At 40.1% G+C, this 16,393-nt stretch overlaps 1 pseudogene; it reads right to left on the bottom strand.

Annotated features, from left to right (window-relative positions):
• LOC121043083 (mitochondrial inner membrane protease subunit 1-like) overlaps nucleotides 1–16,393 on the bottom strand; it is a 43,246-nt pseudogene that overhangs the window by 25,444 nt on the left and 1,409 nt on the right.

Below are 16,393 nucleotides of genomic sequence, written 5' to 3'. Positions count from 1 at the left end.
CCTTCTTCCACAATCTGTCGACCTGTCGAGCTTCATGTTTCCAGAATGATGTGAATTCGAAAGCGCTCACTCCTTTGCAGGTCAGAGGGGCCTCTGGCTTTGTCCTTAACCCCAGTGTGACAATTGCCGGGCACCTGTCCACCAGACAGTCCCTCCGGTGCTATTTAGGAAAGGGAAGGTGCAGTCCTATTTAACTCCTATTCCCAGACCTACAGGTGTCCCAGCGCTGGGCATAGGTGGGCACTCCGTGGATGCCTGTTCAGTGCATCAGTAGCTGACTTTTCTGCATGCAAGGAGAAAAGCATGGTGAGGCATTTACATTCTTCCTTAGAATTATCCATTCAATTTACAGGTTATTAAAGTACTGTTTCGTGCCTCACCCTCTCACCCTGTCTTTCCCTCCAGCAAGTATTCTTAGGGCGTTTTTTTTTTTTCTTAGTGAATTTGTTTTAACCAAATCCAATTTTTTTCTATTATCTGCCTGGGCTTCTCACCCCTCAAAGTCCATTTGTATTACGTCTCTATTCACTCTGTCGCTCACTACGTCTTCCAATTTAGTATAATTTGTGAATTTCATTAACATGCTATTTACTCTCACTTTGAGATCTCATGTAGTCTACCTCCTTTCGTGTAGCTTATCACCAAGAGTAAAGTCGATGCCCTACTAAATTAAATGTGCCAGTGGTATTTAATTTGGAAGGGTTGTGAATACAAAGCGAGAAAAATAATAGAGGATCGAATAGACTTTTGAGGGGGGAGAAAAGCTCCGAGATGCTTCTAAAGAGTTATTCCTCATGGACAAATATGCTGGAGGAAAATAGATAAAACATATGCGCAGTGAAGGTGTGAAATAATTGGAAAACAGTCATTGAGAGGAAAATAGTAGAAATGTTAATAGATAATGCGGAACTCACGTTAACAAAACAGTAACAACGTAATACTGGAACACTAGAGTGTTGGAGCTGAAAGCCCCTCTGGGGATTATTATGTGTTTCCTTCTCTTTTTAGGGACTAGAAGAATAATCCCTCAGAGACTTGGTGAAGGGCTCACCCCAAATAGTTGCAGATCAAACCCTAGAAGCCTGGTTGTTTCCTAATCAGCTGTTCTTCCCTCTGATGCACCAGCCTTTACATATGAAAGCCCTTGTGGCTAATAAATGATTGTCACTTAAATCATCTTGATTTGTGTGATATACTTGTAAAATTGGGGAGAGCAGTTATTTTCCTTATTTGACACATCAGGAAAAAAACTGTGAGGCTCAGAGAGGCAGCGACCGGTGGAGGAACAGACTTCTGGTTCGTGGCAAGGGCAGATCGGAAGCTCCTTTTTTCCTAATTGCAAAATTGGTATTCTTGCAAATGTACCGTGCTAACCTTGACATAAAATGAACATCAAGTTACATTTGAAAGGAACAGGAGAGAACTCGCCAGCTCATCTTCAGTCTAAAAGCTAAAGAAACGTGGTAGAGGTTGAAATGACAGAAAAATGAATTTGAGAAATTTGGCCATGATGTGCAGCCTGGAGGGTGAACAGAACCTCCCCTTGAATTCAGACAACCCTGTGCTGTTGTCTGGCTTTGATGTTTCTGGCCCACGTTGACCGTGTGATTGAGACGGTAAGCCTAAAGCCATTCCCATCTGAGCCATATAAATGTGTCATTTGCCCATCCGAGCTGTATAAATGTGACACTTGGGTAGGTCTGCTTGTGAGGATTGTACTTGGCCGAGGCCATAAAGTAGCATTGGCCTATTTCCTGGTGTTCATCTGTGTGGCAAAACGGATGCCGGGAAGCCATGGCCTGCCTTCTAGGGCTTGGCTTCTCACATTTCTATGTAAGCATCAGATTCTGGGAACCAGAACATCAGGTCAATACCATTGACACATAGATCTGAATTTCTAGAATAGCTACCGAAATAGCTGACAGAGGAGAAGATTCCCAAAGTGAGGTGGAGAAAAATAAAGATGGGGTGTGTCAGCATCGATCAAAAATTGGTATTGTTTTCAAAACATTCTTCACTTTAGGCTGGACGTCAGCACTATTCGATTTTTCACAGCACTTTATAAAAATGTGCATTCGATGCAAATCCAACAACACTCATGTTTAGAAGAAATACGTGCACTCTTCTTAAAGAGGTGATGGCAACTAAAGCAGAAAGCATGTGTTTTCATAAAAAGTGTCTCGATATCCAGAAGTGAATATTCAGAAGTGGACTTGAAACCTGCCCCCCACCCCATATATATTGCTAATCATACAATGACTAAGTATTTATGTAAGAGTTCAGGTAGAACTATTTGAAGAAACCAGCATTTGATTTATGGTGGGAGAGTACATGAAGATTCTTGTCCAATTTCCTGCTGTTCTTATTAGCCCTGCTACTTCGAGCTGGTGACTTAATTTTTCTGAATCCATTTTATCAGCTTTAAAGGAAAGGAGTAACATTTGCCTTAATCCAACAGAAGATGGTTGTAATAATCAGTATTATTTGAGAACGTGAAAGTAGAGTATAAATCTACTAGAGTTTCTCAAAGTGCCCAAAGCCAGGGATGTGCTACACTTCAGTTGGATTAAAGTGAGAGTAACTATCTCAGAGACCCGATATTTTGGGTGGGAAACCAGAGGTAGGGATTTCCAGGCAGTGCTTATTCTCGAAGTGAGGTTTCTGATAAAGTTCTGGTTCCCCTGGGTTTTTCAACCAGCTTCAAACCAATTACCACAAGGGACATGTCATAAGAAGATGGCCAAAGACATGTTCATTTCAGGATTTCAAATAATCCAAATTCTCCAAAGGGAAAACTGGAGTAAAAATGTGGACTCAAAGTAGAAGAATTTCAGGTGTAGCATTTGTAAGAAGACTAGTGTCTCTGGCACATGGGCACATTGGGGGCTGTCTGCACATGGCAAAGCCCTGGCCGGCCCTTGTGGAACGTGAGATGAGCTCTAATGTTTATCTCTTGGTCATGCTGGCCAATCTGATCATGGAATTCCTATCGGATCAGCTGGGGAAGGTACAGGCTATGGATTTACCTTGAGAGGAAGTACAAAGGTAATTTTGGAAAGATGAGCTAATGACCAAATGAACAAATCAAATGACTATCACAGAACAGTACAATTAGGAGATTAAATGGTCAAGAGCACAGTACCCACAGAAGCCTGGTTTGTGGTGGTTAGTTCAGCAGGGACTGTGGGTGAGGGAGTTCATGCCCAGGCCATGCCCCTTTGTGGGTTCTCGCTGTTCGGTGTGGAAGACAGAATGATGCCCTTCCCCAAAGATACCCACATCCTAATCCTGAACCTGTGAACATGACCATACCTTACAGTACAAAGAGATCGTGCAGACGTGATTAAATTGGCAATCTTGAGATGGTGGGATTATCCTGGATTAGGTCCAAAGTAATCACAAGAGTCCTTTAAGAGGAGGCAGAGGCATCAGCGAGAAAACTTTGTGGCAATGGAAACAGACGTTGGACTGATGTGGCCAGGAGCCAAGGAATGTGGGAAACTTCTAGAAGCTGGACACATCAAAGAACAGATTCTTCCCCAGAGCTTCCAGACGGAATGTACTCTTGCCAACAGCCTGATTTTAGTCCTATACGACATGTTTCAAGCTTCTGATCTCCCAAACTGGAAAGGAACAATTAAACGTATGTTGTCTCAAGCTGTTAAGTTGGTGATAGATTGTTAAGGAGCAATATGAGAGCAATAGAGGCAGATCAGCCCAGTTTTAGGACTTGGAAGGTCTTTCAGTTGGTTCTTACCAGATTTGAGGAGAGGTAGGAGGAGCTTATGGGGAGAGAGGAGTGTAGGCTCATGGAAGAATGTCTTTTAATGAGGCCACTTGGAAGGATATTTTGGCAGCCTGACTCTATATTTATAAAATCTTAAATCCCTCCTTCTTTGAATATTCCTGTTCATCATCGCTATCCACTTCCTCAGGGGTTTTGGTCCAGTTCACAATTTTCTTTTCTGTTCTTGAAGGCTTTTTGCACCCATGGGAGTGAATGTCATAGTTGTGTCTGTACTTTCACAATCTAACTTCTGTGCTTTGATAATAGGAGCAGGGCCAGGTGTCTGACCCAAGATTGTCTTGAGAATCTCTTCTCCCTAGAATCTGGAATCTTCCTCTCTAGAATCTGGGACCCTGATGTGTTGACACTTTCCACCTGCGAGTTCATGAAGAATACAGTAGAACCTCGGATGGAGAGTAACTTGTTCTGTGAGTGTTCCTCAAGATGAGCACACATTTCTGGTAAATTTTAACTTGATAAACGAGTGATGACCTACAATATGAGTCTTACGTGACACCAAACATCACATGATCACACTGAACTAATGGTTCTTCCCTCTCTCTCTCTCTCTCTCTCTCTCTGTGGGATTGTGGGTGATCGTCTCCCACGCTCAGATGCTCGGTCTCAGGCTGTGGTGTTTGATAGAAATCAGTGATTTTTCAGAATGTTGGAAGGTGCTCATAACTGGCACTAGTGTGTTTTTTGTCACTTCAAGGCACCTATGCGTTTCCATCCAAGAGTGAGCTTAGGAATGCTCTGCTTCATTCTAGGTCAGGTGCCTGCAGATATAGACCCTTTCCTCTGCTGCCTTATTGCCAGTTACATTAAATACAGTATATGACCAGAGTTAATTAACACGGTACCATAATCAACATCCACGTGAGTGGATATAATGGCCCCCATGCAGAAACAGGTTAAAAAGAAAGGTGGTAAGGAGATGATTATGGCAGATGTGGAGAAGGAAATCATCGAGAAGTACGAATAAGGTAAGCAAGTGGTCGAAATTGCAAGATTTTATAAGTCTATGTCTGCATCTTGTGTGCAGAGGAGAGAAAAAGCAGTGGAATCCCTCACCTCAAATGAGATTAGAGAGATGTATCAAATGTGGGAAACAGAGCAAAATTTTGTAGAAAAGCACCACCCGAATAAAGCTATAGCAGTGTGAGGGATGAATCTGTTTAACGATAACGCAGTGTCACATTTCCGCAAAATTCTCAAAAGGAGGCAAAAGCAAGTGTCTTTGGATAGGCTCCTTGTTAAAGCTGCATGAAAAGAAAAAGATTCCATTGAGCCAATAGACGGCAGTGATTCGGTTAGTGATAGTGAAAGTCATTCTACACAATCACCCTCCTCTCTCTTGTCTCCCTCACACCAGCCACAAAGGTTGCCAAAGGGAAGTGCAGTTAATCTGTTTACTTTTCTTTATATTTTGTATTTTCTTTATTATTTTGTATTATATTACAGCATTGTAATCATTTTTATATGAATATTTTTGGCTTGTTGGAATGAGTCCTCTGAATTTCCATTATTTCTTATGGGGAAATTTGCTTTGATATACAAGTGCTTTGGATTACAAGCATGTTTCCAGAATGAATTATGCTCACAAACCAAGGTTTTACTGCATTTAAAAACTAAAGGTCTCTGTTGGTGCCCAGATTGCAAAACACATGCTCTCATAGGCTGCTAGTGCAACTGTCCATCGAAACAAAATTTCTGGAGAAAAGCTTTGCAACACAGCGAGTGTCTTAATAAAGGAAATGCCTTTAGTCCCATAATTTCTTCTCTGTGATTTAATACAGAAGAAACACACGGGGATGTTCACTAGGTTTGCAAACAATAATATTCATTGTAGCATTATTTATAAGGGTAACAATATAGAAATAACCAAAATGCCTAATAAAAAGTGACTAGTATTTTATATGAGGATACTTCCATAAGATAATATAAGCCATTATAATTGTGATTTTGCAATAAGTATTCTTTATGATATTTGAAAAGTCTCACAACATAAGTCAAAAACCAGGATATAAAATTATATTTACTATGAGACCCTGATTGAAGAAAACAATGCATATGTATGACTAGAAAAAAAGTTCACCATGATTATCTAGTGGAATGTATGTTAATTTTCATTTTGTTTTTTATTTTTTTTTTGTATTCTTCCATACTTTGCAAATTAGCTGCAATTAAGATTTACACCAGTCAGAGACCAGGACAGGATTGTCTCCCTCAGACTCCATTTCCAATCAATTTAACTCCAACATTGCTTTAAAAATTTTTTTTAAATGTGTATTTCTTTTTGAGAGAAAGAGACAGAGTGAAAGGGGGGGGGGGGGAAGAGAGAGAGGGCGACACAGAATCCGAAGCAGGCTCCAGGCTCTAGGATGTCAGCACAGAGCCTGATGTGGGATTCGAACCTATGAACCTTGAGATCATGACCTGAGCTGATATCAGATGCTTAACTGACTGAGCCACTCAGGTGCCCCCCAACATTGCTTTTTAATTAATTGATTTCTCCCTGTATTCATTGCTAGCCCTCAAACACAAGCTTCTGTCACCTTCTTCTACATTGCCTGAGCCCCCAAAGTGGTCTATTGCCAACCACTTATAAGCCTTTTCAGTTCATTATATAGACTTTGGCCAAAATAATAATAGTAAAACATACATTGCATCATGCATATCCTCATTTCAAAAACCTCTAGGGGCACCTGGGTGGCTTAGTCAGTTAAGTGTCTGAATTCAGCCAGGTCATGATCCCGCGCTTCATGGGTTCGAGCCCCGTGTTGGGCTCTGTGCTGACAGCTTGGAGTCTGGAGCCTGCTTTGGATTCCGCGTCTCTCTGTCTCTCTCTGCCCCTCCCCTGCTTGCACTGTGTCTCTCTGTCTCCAATAAATAAATAAATATTTAAAAAAAATTTTTTTTAAGAAAAAACCCAAACCTCTAACAGCTTCCCCTCAAATGTGGAATAATAACAAATGTTAGCCCTGCTTCTCAGACCCACATGATCTCACTCCTGCCTCCTTTCCATTCATCTCTGACCACTCCCTGCAGAGTCTTCAGTCAATATGGCCATGATCCTTAGAGCCACAGGATGTCTGACTTCTCATGTCCATCCTGGCACTGGGACATTGGCTGTAAATCACATCTTCAAAGAAGTCTTCCTGTGCCTTCTGGATTATTCTGGTTTCCCCACTTAACATGCTTGCATGATACTGCGTAATTATCCCTCATAACAATTTTCACAATTCTCCAAAATAACATCGTGTAATGGTTTTGGTAAATCTGCGTTCACTTGCTGATTTCCTAAATTCTTGTTTCCCCCTGCAAGGCAAACCCTCTCTTCCTACCTCCTTTGGATGGGTAACTCATTCCATACCTGGCCTGGCTTCTTGATCACCCACTTTGGCCCTGCAAGTGCATCCCACAGATAAATGATATGCAAACCCACATCTTGCCCTCCCCTGCATCCTATACCCAGATTGGGCCAGCAGACCCGGGTCCTATTTCCTACAAAGGTGATCATTTTTATAGGTTTACTGGGTTTATTTCTTCAATCATATTCTTTTATAAGTGAGATGGATGGCTCACTTATAGACAATGTGCTTCTGGCTTGAGCATGTCTAAGAATGCTATTTCCAGTCATTGCTCTTTGGATTTTATGAAATTTCATATCACCCTGTGGTTTATTTGTATATAACCCTGTCTTTCTTGCAGAGCTGTAACTCTTTACAGATAGATACTAAGTCTCTTTCTCTATAGAAACATTGTAACACTTAGTAGGTACATATGCATAGTAAGTACTCCATGCATGGTTACCAGAAGAAATTGGGGGTCCCAACTACAGAAGTTATCTTGGGCATGTCTTGGGTTATGCCAATATCAGATGTATATCACTGATATACATTGCTTAACTGTTGTGCTTGGCATTCTGTATGCTAGGACAGGCAGAGGGTTTTCATTGCCTCCTTTGACAATCTGACATTAAGCTTACAAATTCAGTTTCTCCGTAATATCTCTGCAAAAGCCTGGAAAATGATATTTCCTTTCTGCACTGGGAGAAATATTGATGGGAGTTAAATGACCAGCCTTGCAAAACATGTATTTAAGGGTTAGAAGAATGAGGACAATAAAAGCCAAACTAAATTTTAGTCTACCTAATTTAAGTATCTCTAATTCAACAGCATGACCATTTCATCTTAATGGTGCTATCTAGTATAGTATTGTCGTTCTCTTGCCAAAAATTGATTAGATGAGCTCTTTGTAAAAATTATGATGACTGGGAAAATATGGGCAAGTTTAATTTCATCAGTTCAGAAAATATGATCTCCTTTCCTAATGGAGTGGAACATAAAAAGAGGAGATAGAGGGCTAAGTTCGTTGCAGTAATGAGGGAGCTGGCCAAGAAACTGGAGTTATGGTTCCTTGAGATACATTTCCATGAAGTCTGGGCAAAGGAAGCCTCCTTTTACTGAGCTGATAGAAGAGATACAGTTTGTTAAGGGGTGAGGACAAAATAGACAAAGAGCATTTTGATAGAAGCTTTGACATTTTTCTATTAATCGTGCACTTGGTGTTGTCATGAGAGACTCGATGTCTGAGTACTAATCTGAACCAGAGTTTTCTGTTCTCATTCCCAATGAGTGAATAGACCAAAGATTCCTTTGGAATCTAAAAGGGACTAACATCCTTAGTTTACTGAATTTATAAACTATTTAATTGAGATCCGTTAGAGAGCCTAAAGAATCTGAAAGACTACTTGAAATAGTGGAAAACTAGGGGCGCCTGGGTGGCGCAGTCGGTTAAGCGTCCGACTTCAGCCAGGTCACGATCTCGCGGTCCGTGAGTTCGAGCCCCGCGTCGGGCTCTGGGCTGATGGCTCGGAGCCTGGAGCCTGTTTCCAATTCTGTGTCTCCCTCTCTCTCTGCCCCTCCCCCGTTCATGCTCTGTCTCTCTCTGTCCCAAAAATAAATAAATGTTGAAAAAAAAATTAAAAAAAAAAAAGAAATAGTGGAAAACCAGATTGGAAAATATTAAACTTTCCTATTAAATATTAATTTCCCCCATAACAAATATCTAGAAAGGTAATTGTTATTTACACAAATAAATATCAAAAAGGTAGAACGATAAACACAAAGCCGTGGTAAGATTTTGGAGAATAATTTCATTTTCTTGATGAGATCTGATAAAATTTAATAAGGTGAAGGGTGCCAGAGTCACTCGGTCAGTTAAGTGTCTGACTCTTGATTTCGGCTCAGGTCATGATCCCATGGTTCGTGGGAACGAGTTCCACATTGGGCTTTGCGCTAATAACGTGAAGCCTGCTTGGGATTCTCTCTCTCCCTTTCTCTCTTCCCCTCCCCTACTCTCTCTCTCTCTCTCTTTCTCTTTCTGTCTCAAACTAAATAAATAAACATTAAAATTTTTTAAGACGTTCCATAAAATAGGGGAAATTTGTCCTGAGAATGGAAACATTGCTTGCAATTGCAGGAGCTCCAGGTTTTCAAAGAATTGGAAAATTGAAAGGGTTTAAGAATCACTGCCTTAAATCCTGGAGTAGAAAGATGTCACAAAGCTCAAGTTCTAAAGTCCAGTCTTACTCAGAGACGAAATCATTTTCTTTTATTTTTAAGTAACAATAACATTGAGTATCACTTAAAATGGTCTATTATTGCAACAGTTTGAAGTAAAGTCATAATTTTGTGCACTTGTCTCTAGAGCATACTAAAAGAAAGCATTAATGTATGTCACCAACAACGGGTCTTATGTACAAGAGTTACTCAAAAATTGATTCCTGCTTTCTTATATGGTGTAGTACTTAGAACAGTATGCTTGTGGTCCAAAAGCTTTTTATGTCATACTCCTTGCTTGGTTAGTGAAGACCCAAACATTAAAGAATGCGATGCATATAAGTAAACAGAGAAGAGAAAACAGAAATGCCATGAGGGAGAAATGGTATTTATTTTGTAATTAGTCAATAACATTTTCTGGGTATTGATGTTGCTTTATGTAGTATCATCCACATATATAGTCTGTGTGAGTTACCAAAACTTGTGGGTCCTGTATCATGTTGAGTTTCTCAAAAACCCTTCAAAGCAGGTCTGGATAACATTATAATCTCAGTTATAGAGATGAAGTATCTTGTTCTCAGAATATTAAATGACTTCCCCCAGGCTATCCAGCTAATACACGAGCTACTTTTTTTTTTCCTAGATATTAGGACTCATTAGTTTCTGTCATCTATGCATAAAGGATAAACTTATAAAATTTTTGAACAAAAATTTAGGACAATATCTTTGCACAGTCGGAGTAGGCAAGAATTTTTAGATGGGGTACAGGATGCAATCAACATAAAAAAAAAAACAAGGGTAAATTAGACTACATCAAAATTCACATCCTTGGTCCTATCAGGAGGCATCATTGGGAAAATGAATTGGCAAGTCACAGACTGAGAGACTATTTACAATACATAATACTCAAAACAGGACTTATGCCCACGCTGTATGAAGAACTCTCACAATTTTATAATAGAAAGACAAACAACCCACTACAAATATAACATATTTGAAGAGAGTTTATGTGTCAGCAAAGCAAATGGCCACGAGCCCACGAGAAGGTATGTATCTTCATTAGTCATCCAAGAAATGCAAATTAAAGCCACAATGAAATATCACTACGTACTCGGTAGAATGAACAAACTTAAAAAACCACACACACAATATGAAGTGTTGGTGACACTGTGGAGCGACCCATACATTGCGGGAGGGGGTGCAAAATGATATGACTTTGAATAATAGTTTGCCTTTCTTTAAAAGTTAAATGCCCACTAACCATACTATCCTGCAATTCGTGGAATTGGGTGTGGTTGGTGATAGCAGCCTCATCCATACTAGCCAAAACCCGGAAGCAACACAAATGTCCAGACCACGAGGTTGCATAAATAAGGTGGGACATGCATGTATACCAAATCACCACAACGTACACTTGTACACTTTCACTATGTTGCAATTTTATATGCCAATTATACCTCAATAAAGATTAAAAAAATAAAGTGATGTTATGTCCGTATAATAGAATACTACATGTCAATAAAAGGAATGAGCTAATGATGCCCATGGCAACGTGGGTGAATCTCAAAAATATTTGCAGTAAATGGGCACTGGATACAAAAGATTGTATGATTCCATTTATATTAAAATCTAGAAGACTCAAATGCTTTCACTCCTGAGAGAAGGCAGATCAGCCTGGCGCCCATGTTGGGGCAAGAATTCACTGAGGTTGAGCAGCGGCGACATCACTGAGTGATGGAAATGTTCTGCATCTCGATCATGGGTGACAGTTTCACAGGTGTATACATTTGTCACAACTCATCAAAGTGTGCACTTAAACTCTGTGCCTGTTGTTATATATAAATTAGACATCAACCAAGTTGATTAATAAAAATGTGCTGCATTGCACTGTGATACACGCTTTACCACAGAATAAAACTGTGCACTGTATTTTAGACTTTGCATTGCTTCTCTTTTGCTGTAAAACAAACAACACTGAAATGAGTGGCTTGAAACAATATGCATTTATTACCTCACACGGTGTCTCTGGGTCCAAAATCCGGGACCAGCTTAGCCACGTGGTTTGGTATCAGGGTCTCACGAGGCTGCTGTCGGCTGGTTGGCTGGGACTATAGTCAACAGAAGGCTCTACCGGAGCAGAGGGATCCACTCGTTAGGCGGTTCAGTAACTTACCCGGAAATACTGACATTAGCTCTGGTTATTTGTGGGGACATCAGGCTCCTGCCATAGGGACCACTCCACAGGAATGCTTGAGTGTTATCACGACGTGGCAACTGTTTTTTCCGAGCAAGTGATCCAAAAGACAGAAGGTGGAAACCAGAATGTCTTCTGGGTCCTAGCCTCAGAAGTCACATATAGCATTTCCACAGTAGAATCTTGGTTATACAGGTCAGCACTACCAGTGATGAGGAGGACAGGTGCCCAAAGGCACAAATACCAGGAGGTCAGAATCACGGGGACAATTGGCAACTGACTACCACAGATCCCTGTTCCACACTGTCAACAGTTCAAGCGTGTTTTCCTCTTATACATAATAAATTATGTATCATTTGTGATCGCTTATTGAATATTTGAGAGCCTTTAAGTCCCTGAACGCTATTCCGGAAAATTTCAGTGGAGTTCTCATCAGTTGGGTCATTTATTTTTAACACATATAATTTTACTGTAATTGATAGATACTAAGTCAAAAGAAGTTGGATTTATTATATAGTTGAAGTTGGGTTATAGGCAAAAAGGGGAGGATGACCAAAGATGTTAGTCCCTCTAACAAGCTCAATGATGACCGGCAGTCAGTCTGGGATTAGAGTTCCAGTTCTCTTTCCAGAAGGATGTCAAACCAGATCGTAAGGTGTATCGCTGGTATTATCTGCAATGCACTCATCAAATGCTCTGTATCATTTTCTGGCATGATTTGTTGTTCTATTTGGTCCAGTGCAGGCATTCCTCAGTGCCCTTTGTAACCTTTTTAAAGGAACAGCTTCTGTCCAACACTCTACTCTGCAGATTATTTTTCACACGTATCCCCTTCCGTTCCTACTATAACCTAGATGTTTACTTCCCACATTGTTAACATGGAATCGAGAGTCTCTGAAAGGCTTTATTTAATTTTTTTAGTGTTTATTTATTTTTGAGAGAGGGGACGGGAGGGGCAGAGAGAGAGGGAAACACAGAACCCAAAGCAGGCTCCAGGCTCTAAGCTGTCAGCACAGAACCCGACGCGGGGCTCAAACTCATGAACCACAAGATCATGACCTGAGCCCAAGTCCGGCGTTCAACTGACTGAGCCCCCCAGGCGCCCCTGAAGGGCTTTATTTAAACTAGTAGAGATGACACATCCCCTCAAAGATAGAATCGGGACTCATCACTAGGACTTTTGTGCTAAATTCCAGAACCTGATTTTAAGGCCAGTGTCATACTTTTCATGTTCAGGTTCTCACTTTTAATACTTGGTACCTTGGTTGTTTACCAGTAGCACATAGTAGAGACTACAGATTTATTTTTAATCAGCTGTATGCATGTGAAGAGAAAGAATTAAATTAGCTGAGTTTGACATGGTTACATCCATCAGTGGTAGTTTCACTTAGTTCTTTAAATATTTATCCAGCACTTTATGCATGCCATTTTGTCTTTAAGGGTACGGCATTGAACACATCGTGGCACAAACTTCAAAAATGCAAAATTAGAAAGGACATTTATTGAATCCCATGTGCTGCCACCTAGCTTCAATGATCATGACTATTTTGCTGATCTTATTTTACACCTCTCTCTTCTGTTGCAAAAATTATTATTCTTTCTCTTTACAAATTCACAAGATACAGTTTGTGCCCTAGCAACTTCCAAAGTTGACCTGATATTTTTGGGGTACCATTATTAATCAATAGGTTAACAATTACAGTAATACTTGAATTGCAAGGAACTTGTTCTGAGGGTGTTCTGCAAGATGCGCAAACATTCCTAATAAATTTTAATGTGATGAATGAGCGATGCCTTGCAATATGAGTAGTAGGTGACGCAAAATGTCACATCATCGTAACTGAGTCAATGGTTCTTGCAATTCGCCTCGATGTACAAGTGATGTGGATTACAAGCATGTTTCCGGAACAAATTATGCTCGCGAATCAAGGTTTTATTGTAATTGGTTGTGATTTAATTCACTGCAGTCAATATATATATTTTTGATGCTCAACTCATCATTTTAAGGCATCGAAAGATCCTTCAAGTTAACTGTCATGTCCCTTCCGTTTGGCCACGGTGGTTTTCAATAAAAAGGCTTATATTTAGCATAAGGAAGTGTTATGTGAATACATAATTAGAACGGAGTGTGCTGTGTTTGCGCTGTGGTGTAGGAAGGAGGAGTCCCAGTAACTACTGGATCCCAGATTCCCTTTCTGAAGGTGTCAGTAAATTAACTACGTCAGTATGCTTCCAACGAGTCTGTCAAATGGCAGAAGCATTAGTTGAGAAAATGGAAATGTGGTTTGAGGAGGCATAAGGTAATCAAGGCAACAGAAGATAAACAAAATGAAACACGCAAGAGTTGGCAATTCTCAGGACAGCCCGAACTCACTGGCGTGTCGTGACAGCAGACCACTGGAGGTGTGTAGGTATAAAATCGTGGGCTATTCAGTGTGAGCTGCACAGAAGAAATTTCCTCCAAAAAATTCCGCATGAAAAGGGCACGTGGATGAGTGATCTGACAGTGGAGAAAACGGAGAAGCTGCCTCAGGCAGGCGATCAAGGTTCACATCCAAAGTGATGAGTCATGTAATTAGTATGTATCCTAGACATTCTGTGATGAAAATGGCTATATATAAATGTATAATTAAACATATATTATAATTAAATATACACATACATAATTAAACATATAATTAAACATATACCATTTACCTACTCTCTTGCCCAAGCCATACACTCTAAGTATATATCTAGGAGTCATGAAAACATAGGTTTGTGGCAACTTTATTCATAACACACCCGAGTTGGAATCAACCCCCAGACTCATTAACAGGAGATGAACAGACCATGACATATTCGTACGCTAGCATTCTATTCCGCAAGAAGAAATGAAATGAAATACCAATACTTGCAATGACAAGGATGAATTTTTAAAAAAAGAAAGTAGAAAAGAAGCCAGGCATGAACATCTATACTGTATGATTCCACGTATGTAAAGTATAAGAACAGAGAAAGTCACACTATACTGATAGAAATAGAAACTGTGTGTGGCTTATCGGCTTTCAGATTAACTGAAAGGAGCCATGAGGGAAATTTCTGGGGTAAGTGAATGCTCTACACATCGTGCAGGATGTTAGTTCCACCAGCACATGCATTTGTTAAAACTCATCGAAATTTATGAAGACTTGAGCATTTCACTGTAAGGTTTGCCTCATTTAAAAGAAGATTAAACCTGACATTGTATTTAGTGCTAAGCCCCTCCTTATCCTTAAGACATAGTCCTGCCCTCAAGGAGTTCCATTCCACCAAAGGTGTGTCTGTGGGGGGAAACATGAGTGACTCATTGTCCAAGGGAGTAACCCTGGATTCACAGAGAAGGAAACTCTGTAATGAGCCTTGAAGTGTTAGTGGGAGTTTGGAAAAAGAATAAGAAATAGATATATGAATAAACAGGCATATTTGGGTCAGAGGTAAAATTCCCAGGGTTGCAGACTGAGCATCTGCATTTGTGAGCTGTGGGTGGGACTGCATGCAGAAGCATAGGCAGCCCTGGAGGGTATCGGAAAATGTCAGGACAGGAAGTAGGGCCATGTTGCCTGCAGCAGGGAGCAGCAGTGGGAAAAAAAATCAGTTGGATGGTCAGGGGGGCATTTGTGTGCCACATTAAGGGTTGATCCTGAAGACAATGCTCACGATCACTAGAAGGATAGGCTCCATATGTCTCACCCTGGAAGCAAATCTTGTGACAGAAAGAGACATTTGATGTCGAAAGCATGGATTCACCAAGAAGTTTATGACCACTAGGAATGTAATCCTGCATTGTCCATCAGGAGCTTTCCCCAGAGATAATGCGCTCCTGCAGTGTCTTAAATTTCTTTGAAACCTCACCTCTTAGACCAGCCAACTTCTTCTAAGTCAGAAATGAAATACCCTTGATGTGGGGACTGTCGCCCATCATTCCTCAAACCACCATGAAGCAGGAACCTTGAATCAATCACAATACTTAGTCCCAAAGTCACCTTGGGGCTTTTGTCACAACTGCGCTCTGGGCGGCTGCTTCCAAGTGATCCAAGTAACTTTGAAAGAGATTAATGATGATGGTAAGAAAAATAAGAGTAAAATCATGACAATAAAATGAATAGCAAAAAACAATAGATAGTTTCCTTGATACGTGTCTGGCATTACTCAGCCCGGATCATCTCCTTTCACACACAGGCACCTCTCAAGTTCATCTTGTCATTTTTCCTATTTTTGCATGGGACAATTGAGTCTCAGGACAATTGTGATTGCTCAAAATTATACATCCAGTAACTTAGTGGCATAGAGGTGTGAACTACTCTGTCCATATGAATGCTTTGAAAATAATAAACATTTTAATTTAGTTTTAGATTTACAGAAAAGTCATAAATATAGTTCAGAGAGTTCCTCTGATACCTCGGGCTGTTATATATACATACACATATCTATCTGTAGTCCATTTCATACCTCCCCAGTGTCATTTCCATTCAACATGAAGAACTTCCTTTATCGTTTTATGCAACATTGTTCAGTTGATGGTAAATTCTCTCAGATTTTGTTTAGTTACAATTGTCTTTATTATTCTTTTACCTTTTGAATTATATTTTTTCTGGACATGTGATGAAGTCTAGGTGGGTTGTGTGTGTGCGTGTGTGTGTGCGCATGAGTGCATGTGTGTGTGTGTGTGTGTGTGTGTGTGTGATAATTACTGTAAGGATGCCATTCCATTGTGAGGGTTTTTTTTTCCTTATAAAATGTGAATTATTTTTTTGTTTTATAATTTCTTGTACATTATGTATCTTTTCTTTTCCTGACTGCTTTAAAATTTTTATCTTTTCAATT

This window comes from Herpailurus yagouaroundi, unplaced genomic scaffold (genome assembly GCF_014898765.1).
Source record: "Herpailurus yagouaroundi ecotype Mexico unplaced genomic scaffold, PumYag 186, whole genome shotgun sequence".
Taxonomy (NCBI): domain Eukaryota; kingdom Metazoa; phylum Chordata; class Mammalia; order Carnivora; family Felidae; genus Herpailurus; species Herpailurus yagouaroundi.
This window is presented reverse-complemented; position numbering and strand designations above follow the sequence as displayed.